This window comes from Cryptomeria japonica, chromosome 8 (assembly GCF_030272615.1).
Source record: "Cryptomeria japonica chromosome 8, Sugi_1.0, whole genome shotgun sequence".
Taxonomy (NCBI): Eukaryota; Viridiplantae; Streptophyta; class Pinopsida; order Cupressales; family Cupressaceae; genus Cryptomeria; species Cryptomeria japonica.
The window spans coordinates 533,783,029-533,792,273 of record NC_081412.1 but is presented as its reverse complement, the minus strand read 5'-3'; positions in this window follow the sequence as shown (position 1 = coordinate 533,792,273).

Genomic DNA, 9,245 nt, shown 5'->3' with positions numbered 1-9,245 from the left:
TTGAAAATCCTTTGAAATATGCTAAGTGATTATCTTAAGCTTCCTAGATGGGCTCACTTCATTTTCAATCTTACACTCTGGGACCAGTCGATGTAAAACAATGATTGATTGATCTATAATCCCTTTATATGTGGATCCCTCCTTCATTATTTTTTGTGTTGGCATCATCATCAGTTCAGTAGGACTCATCTCTATGATGTTTTCTTTTCTACCTGTGAGGTGTCAATTGACAACAATGATGGACCAACAAAAGGTTCCCTGTCGGATTCCCCTACCTTCTCCTCTAAAGAGTTATCCTTTATAACCTCCTCACTTGCATCGGTGGTTTCGCCACTTGGTGCATGCAGTTTGTGTAACTATTGGTTCCTTTGTAGGAACTATAACCTTAACCTATACATTTGTATCCGGAGGACAATTATCCTCATTATTAGTATCTTGTACAATATTATCTTGTTCACTCTTTGTATTAACCGGTATCTCAATATTTGTCTGTATATCTATATTTATCGGGGGCTCAATTTCCACTATCTTAATATTTTTCAAAACTGAGGGTGAAGTACCCATAATCCCCTTTCCTTTTCCTTCAACTAGGGTATCTACAGTGTCTGTCTTGGTTTCTGGTGAAGTAAAGAATCCTCTATTTTCTCCAAGAAATTTAACCCATGCTTTTTGAGTCTCCTTTATTATTTCATTTACTCTTCCTAGCATCAGACTAGTTATCCTATGTTTGCTATTGAAATTTATTTTGTTTGCCACCTCAAGTGTCTTTTCCATTTCATCTGGAGCAATATTAACACAGATAGATAATAGCTCTTGAATTCTAATATGTTTATCTTCTTGCATAGTTGACAATCTTCTAGCATCTAACATATTATACAATTTAGTCAATATTTGATTTTCTATTTATATTAAGGCTTTCTTATAAATATCCAAGTATAATAAGATTTCTTCCTCTACCTCTCTCTGTTCATCATCCTCTAAGTGTTCATAATAAAATTAAACATTCTTCAACATGCTATCTTTGGTGATTTCATCTACTAATTCTGCACAAGTTCTAGGTGGTATGATAGTCACATTACTAGATTCAATTGCTAAGTTGATGCCACTCTTCTTCTTCCTCTTTATAGTACCGGATGTAGCTGAAGTTGTAGCTTTTGGTGCTTGCTTTTGTGCTGGTATTTTGATTGTAACATTCTTAACCAGTTTCTTATTAGCTTCTGCCTTTGTTTCCTCTGGTTTCTTCCTAACAATGCTCTTAAATGCCAAATGGTGTGTCATCCTTAAATTCTGATTCTTCAGTAATAGGCTCAATACAAAATTCAGGATCCTTCCTCTTTCTACCTTTCTCTGGGACAACATCAATTAATTCTTTGAAGTCCTTTGAGACCTTCTCCACAAATTTTCTTTCTTTAACTTCCTACTTCTCTATTTTCTTCAATTTTAACTCTGTTTCAACCTCTTGAGTTTTCTATTGTGCAGTACCACAGGGCTTCTCTACCTCATCTATTGGTTCTTCAATCAACATTTTGGCATAGGCATCAAGAATCTATGCATCCACCTCATAGCCCATTTCTACTATCCAGATCTTTTGGGGCTTAACTACTTCCATGAGTGTGTCATCCTTGTTTACCATGAAGCATATGTTGGTTGAATATTTTTCTATAATATGCTCAGGTACCCTTACCCTAGACCTCATAGATTTCTAGAATGATTTGAAATATCCCCATACCTTATCATTTCTCTAGCTTCCTAAAGCAACATTTGACTATTTCAATTGTCTTCCTACTGAGATGTCAAAATCTCATTGCCTCTTACCAAAATTGGGTGTATCATTCATGAGATATAACATTAGGAAAACTATCAAGTCTCCATACCAAAATGTACCCTTATTTTCTCCCTTAATCTTCCCTAAGTTTATTAACAACTCATCTAGCATCCAACCGCATAGATCTAATTTTACATTCTCTCTCATCATTTTGTATGTAGTCAAAATGCATGAACTGGAAATAGAATTCAGTCGGTTTGACTGAGTTACCTTATACTCGATGATCATGCTACCAAATTTGATGTTCATGTCAGTGATAGTGCTCACTTTCATGGATCTTTTGTCAAATGTTGTGTTGGTGATCTTTCTCATGATATCATTTGAGACCTTCTTGTCTGGATGTTTCCCAATCGATGGCAAACCATTTTTTGCCCAGATGGCTTCCTTGGTAATTTTGTAAGGTCTGTTCATCCATATAAACTCCCCATGTACTCTGCTCAAAATGTATCTGATTATCTCATCCTCAAATTTTGGAATATCCAAAATGTCTGTAAACCTTAGGTCTTCAATATGTTTGTATGTCGGTTTGATGTTTCCAAATTCTCCCATCAGCTCACTCATATACATTCCCTTAATTTCTGAAGTTCCCAAATCCTTGATGTGACAGTGAATATATTCCCTAACATCCTCTACATAGACAAATCCCTCTGGAACATGAGAAAATGCTCCAACCGGATCTTCTAGGGTAGCCACATGTGGATACCACTTGAAAATTATCCTGGGGCAGTCCTTGACCTCTACTACAATCAGGTTTGCAACAAAAATAGGAATAGATGATGATCCCACTTCCATGTTTAAAGATAAATACCTTTTGATTGCTCTTAGTGAAAACCTCCAACAAATTCTTCTAGACATCGGTGAGATCGCTCAAGAAGAAATCTGATTGTTTTGAATTGCCTTTTATTTCTCTTAGTCACTCTAAATCACTTTGAAATCACTTTGAATGCAAGGTGATCAATAATGAAGTGTATTCAACCTTTTAGCCTTTGAGAAAAACCCTAATCTTCCATTGACATAAATGACTGTCGGTGAAAGATACCGGATCATGCTCAAAACATATCCATGCTAGATAATTGTCTCCAATATCTGGAACATCTTCTAGAACCTCTTCCTGAGGCATATGCAACATCTTCATGAATTTGGCCTACCCCTAAGTCATCTGCCTCAGTTATTGGATGAGCTCCCTGTTAGTGTAGGAGCAGCCTCTACTACTAAATAAGTAATTGGTGCATTCCCATTTGATGATTGTTCTTTAGTCTTTCTAACCCATCTCTAAGTATGATCTTGCCGGATTTCACTAACCTTATCTTTTCCTTTCTCATATGAGCCTCCATTACCAACTGATGGTTCTATGTTTCTACAGAATTTAGCAATATGTCCAACCTCATTACATGCATAACATGTAACATTGTTCCTTTGAATTGCTTTGCTAAAAATGGTGAAATTGCTTGCCCTGCACTGATTAGCCATATGTCCAAATTTTCCACATGCATAGCATTTAACATTGATTCTACAATCTTCTATTTTATGACCAAACTTATTGCATTTAGAACATTTACCAAGAGTAGAACCAGCATTTTGATTTGCTTTGTTTCTACATTGCCTATCTATGTGACCAAATTTATTGCAAACAAAACATCTACCATTGAATTTATAAGCATTAAATTTCCTTACCGGTGCCTTATGGTTTTGATCTTCATTAGCAGTACCGAAAATCTATCCTTGCTCAAACCCAAGTCGACTAGAATCTCCAATCTTCCTTTGTCTCTTCAATAACTCATCTAGTTGTGCTCAGATAATCTTGAATTTTTCTTTTTACTCACTTGCAGTAGTTAAATCTTCTCTCAGAATTATCATTTGTCTCTCAAGCTCTTATTCATTACTCTAGGATTGTACCAAATCAGTTCTCAACATATCATTTTCATGAACCAACCTACCACATTCTTCAATTTTATTCTTTAGGGATACAACAAGATTTTCTTCCTTCTTCTTTCTATCCTCAATCTCCTTAGACATCCTCATAGTTATAACTTGCATTTCATTCTTCATAACCATGTTTTCCTGAATCAATTTTTGACATTGTTCCTTAAGTGCATCTTTCTCTTCATCATCCTAACTTTGCAAAAGTTCCTTCCTCCTATCTTTAATAGATGATAGCCTCTCTTGTAGGACAAGAATGAATTCTTTAGTAGAATTCAATTCATCTTGTATCTTTAAGCTCTTCAACCTTCCAACATCATAATCTTCAAGTGCCATCTCAAGCCGCTTCTCCAAAGCCATATCCATGGATTTCGGTTTCAGGATCTTCCTCAAACTATTAAACTTCATCCAAGGCACAAGGCTCTGATACCAATTGTTGGAAACCAATAACACTAAGAGGGGGGGTGAATTAGTGTTATACCAAAATGATAAGTTTTATCCTTATTAAAACATGCATACACCAACCGGTATACCGGTACATACAGAATTGAAAGAAGTAAAGAAACCAATAAGCCAATCACATAAATGAGAACCATAACACAGATTTATACATGCAAAACCCCAAAGAGGGAAAACCATGGTAATATTTGTGAGCCACAATATCAATCCATTGGCCATATGAAGAGATTTTACAAAATATGAGGGGCCTGCACTTGCAAGAAGGCTTGCAACCTAGAGCACACTACTCAATCACAAAAGGAGCCTCACTGACTACATAAAATTCCTTACTACAATCCTGAAAAGTGTGAACTTCTAAGATAGCATCTTTTATGCCAGAATATAGTTCCAGTTTAAAATTTGTTTGTTCCCGTCTGAAACCCTAAACCCTTTACCGAAATAACCCTTACATGAATCTTTTCAAATGCATGATCTCTCTGATGTAATTTGCATCATATTACATTCACATATCCATAATTCTATATTTTTTCTATCTATCAAAATTATCTATCAATATGACTTATATACCCTATATAAATTTACATGCCTTATGTCAGCTTACAAAGATATACAATATCAAATTACATGTCAGCTAGATAACATAAATGCATAAACATTAAAATCAATTTTCGATGTTGGATCCAAGGTATGTCGGCCTCTAATACCAATAACCTTTACTAAACCATGTCGGCCTGCATTGCTGGTGACCAAAGAAATCCTTTTGTCCTGTTGGTGCCAGTGTTGATGCTGGTGTAGTATCTGTGAAGTGCCTTCCACTACACAACTAATCCAAAACATGAAGCCGGAACACAATGCCATGTTGCCATCAATGACAACATAGTGAAACCAACCAATTGAGTGTCAATTGCCAACATAGTTACACATTGACATGAAAATTACCAAGATAAGTCAAAATATCTTTACTATTGTGATTCATGTAAAATTCACTAATACAAATGGAGACAATTCCTGCAATAATGCAACAATATCCTCACAAGCTAATTGAACTCTACTGAGAGAAATTCATACATTGTTTTTAATGAAACTACCCCAACACCAAACTATTCACCACCTTGTTTCTAGTTGCCTAGAAGATTAAAAAAATCATAATCCCCTTTTTCATGGTTATGGTATTCCTTTTATAACAATAACAAATACAACAAGATACTGGTCATTTACATGTGTCAAGTATCTATTTCTCATGCATGCAAAGAAATACTCCCTTTATGAGATCTAAACAGAAAAGGACAAAAATTAAACTGTATGCACTAGAATCCATCCTTGGGAAAAATAAGATGTCATTAAATACCAACTTATTGAGTTGTGCCATCATTGCATTGCTAATGGCTTTAAGGATAAGAGATCCTCACTAGATAAATTAGAGGATGAACTCAAGGAACTAAAAGCGAAGCTAAAAGGAAAATGTGGGGATCAGGAATAGGGGGTCCATTATTTCTCCCCTATCCTCCTTTTTCTTGTAAGTAGAAAATGTGTGTGTAATTTATTGAAAAGATAAAATAAGAAATTGATAGATACATATCTAAACAAAACTCAAGACTAGGATGTTCAATAATAAAGAAAATTAGATAGACAAAATAAAACTAATTAAAATACAAACTCCATATTCTTCCTTTGAATTTATTATCTCCTGATTTGATGTGTGCTTTCTATATGGTAGATACTTGATTGTGCTCCCTGATAGTGAATTCAAGATGATAACTAAGAAGATGTGAAGCAGTCACCAGTGAGGAGGGACCTCAAAGAGATCAATCTGGACTGGTCAGTAAGAGTAAACACAATGGAAACACAAAGATATGATGGAGGCAATACATAACGGATTGTTTTATTGCATGAAAAGTGATGACATCCAACCAGTAACAACCGGGTTACAACATACCAGCTCACAGGCCTAGTAGAACATACAGAAAAGGTCACAACAAGGACCTTGAATCATAAGATCTATCTTCCATGCACACTCTAGCTACTTGATTCTCTGATTGATTACATTCTAATGTACAATTATATATATATATATATACATATATATATATATATACATATATATATATATATACATATATATATATATATATATATATATATATATATATATATATATATATGGATCCAAAGGATGTAGTTGGCCAAAAAGGGATCAAAACCCAAAGAACAAGACCCAAAGTGAAAAATAACAAGGTCGGCCTCTGCCAAGAGATTCCTCCGAAAAATCCAAAGGATGAAATGTAGATCATGGGAAAAGGTCGGTCACACACCAAGGAACATCGGAATCAATGCACAAGGCTTTGTAAGCTTCAGAAGGGGTTCCGCTAGATCACCAAAATAGGTCTAGGCAACCGGTAACAAGAACTGTCAACCAGTAATAGGAAACTATCAAGGAACTAATAGTGATATCTTGCTGAAAAATGATCCAAATGCAATGCGGTCTGGAACCAAGAAAGATGATCAAGTCTTCAAGTAGAATCTAACTGCATAGGATTCGATGAGTCAAAACTGGGACACACAAAAAGGAAAACTGAAACTATGAACAAAAAGAAAAACATAAAGAATTTTTTTTTGGTTGATACAAGATTGCTATGAACTGGGGATGCTCTTGCATCAAGATGAGATGTAAAATACTATGGTAAATGGTTGTGTTTATACATAAGAGTGAGTGAGAATTTTTGCATTATGAGGGTATAAAAATGAAAAGTGGATTGATTTGTAAAGGAAAATGGGGGATTTAAATGGGCTAGAGGGAGAGAAGGAAGGACATGAGGATGAGATATGTGTCCCGGAGAGGGGAAAGTGTTACATATGAGAATGACACGTACTTAAGAAGGACATCTGTCATTGGAAGGAATGACATCTATCCCTGAGGACACATGCCCATTTGGGAGTAAGACACCAAAATTGGAAGGTTCTATTCCAAAAGAGATTGAAAAAGAATGCAATTCTCATTTTTGAGCAAATTTGGGATATTTTCCCAAATTTTAGGGAATTTTTCCAAAATTCAACAATATTTTCCCTGAATTTTAGGAAATTTGGGATATTTAGGGAATTTATAGATATTTTGGGAATGTGTACATATATGGTGAGGGATAAGGATAGGGTTTACTAAACCCTTGGTTAATTGGGTAGATTAGGCTAGGGGAAAGGGTAGATAAGGGTTAAAGTTAGGAGACGTGTGGAAAAATAGAATTAATTAATTTAATTAATTAATTCTATGAGGATTTTTAGAGGAAAAAGTCAACATGAATTAAATAATTGCATTTGATTAATTTAATAGACGAAGGGTTCAAATTTAATTAATTAATTGATTTTTAATTACCAATTAATTAAATTAAAGTGGACTATAGCATAATTAATAAAATTAATTATCTATAAGGAAGGATTACTCATTAATTAAACAATTCATAATTATTTAATTAAATGCATGTTGACAACAACAAGAAAGAAAAATGAGAGGGGGCTAAATCAGTTTTCACCAGATTAAATCAATTAAGCACAATCTCATATCTGATCAAGTGCAATAAAAAGAAAGATAACAATAATAACAACAACACAAATAACACCAATATTTTTGATGTGGAAAACCCGGTTAAGGGAAAAAACATGGTGGGAACCTACTGATAATGAGATGATGCTCTGTAAGATTATGTGTAAATAGTACAATGGGGAATGCACATGCATTCAAACACACTGCCTAGAGCATACTGCTCAAATTACAATGACTGAGACGGCTCCTACCATTAGGGAAGGTTCATACTTTACAAAAAGATTTGGACTACAATCCAAAAAGAATGAAATGCAAAAAAAGTATCTGCTAATGCCTGATGATAGTTTTGGTTAAGCTCAAATGTTTGCCCTTCACCAATATCTCCTCAACACAACACACCAAAAGATGAATTCACTTGTTTGCACTTACACCACTCTCTAATAATGTAGAATCGCTATAAATTACATTTATATTACACCCATTTATATAGATCATCAGCCTTGACTACAAGGTTGGCCAAACCCATAGCACCTAATTACAAAATTACATCACATGATACATAAATAAACCATCAAACCAATAAAATGCCATAGATGAAATAGTATGGATGATAGTTTTGATACTTAATATAAGTATAGATCCAATAGCCAACAAGATGGGGGGGGGGGTGAATCATACAAACTTAATCTTCCATTAAAACATCAGATTCAACCTCGGTAACATATATATCAGTAATATTACCAAAACTATTAAACATGCAAACTCAAAAGCATAGAAACATCATAAACCTCATAACACTAGATTTAACGTGGAAACCCAAATAGGGAAAAACCACTGTGGGATTTCAGACCCACTAAGAAATATACTCTTCTAGAGTATGCTCGGTTAAAAGCAAATCCTATTAAAGATTACAAACACATTGCTAGATGTGACCCAGTTAAGGGATTTCCCTCAGATCTGTTAGGATCTTCACCTTGTTATAAGTGACCTTGTTAAAGGATTTCAAACACTCAATCAGAATGTCACCTTGCTAGAGGGTTTTACAAAGAAGACTGTTAATTCCACTTGGTTAAGATATTTTCTATCACTTTCTCAAAATAACAGTAATAAAAATCTATTTGCAACTTCACATCTAAAATGCTAAAGCAGATTCCTATTTGTTCAATACAATCTAGACATAGAACTAATCTTGTCTATTTGCTCGACTTCTATACTCTGTTATTCAAACAGGTCTTTAAGCTTTTGTGCTCGGTAATCACTATGTAGCATCCCTGTACATACACTTGCCCACATACATTGTTTATCAACAGCTTCCTATTTGTAAACAATTAGGTAACCGCTTAATCTCCTTGATCACATTTCCCATGATCAATCATAGCCATCAGATCTTCAATCTTGTCCAGGTTCAATGCATCTTTCGATCTAAAAATGTTTTACCTTGCCTTGGAACTTGCATACATTTCTTGGAACTTGTGCTAGGGTATTGTGGTTCAATCTACATTGTAG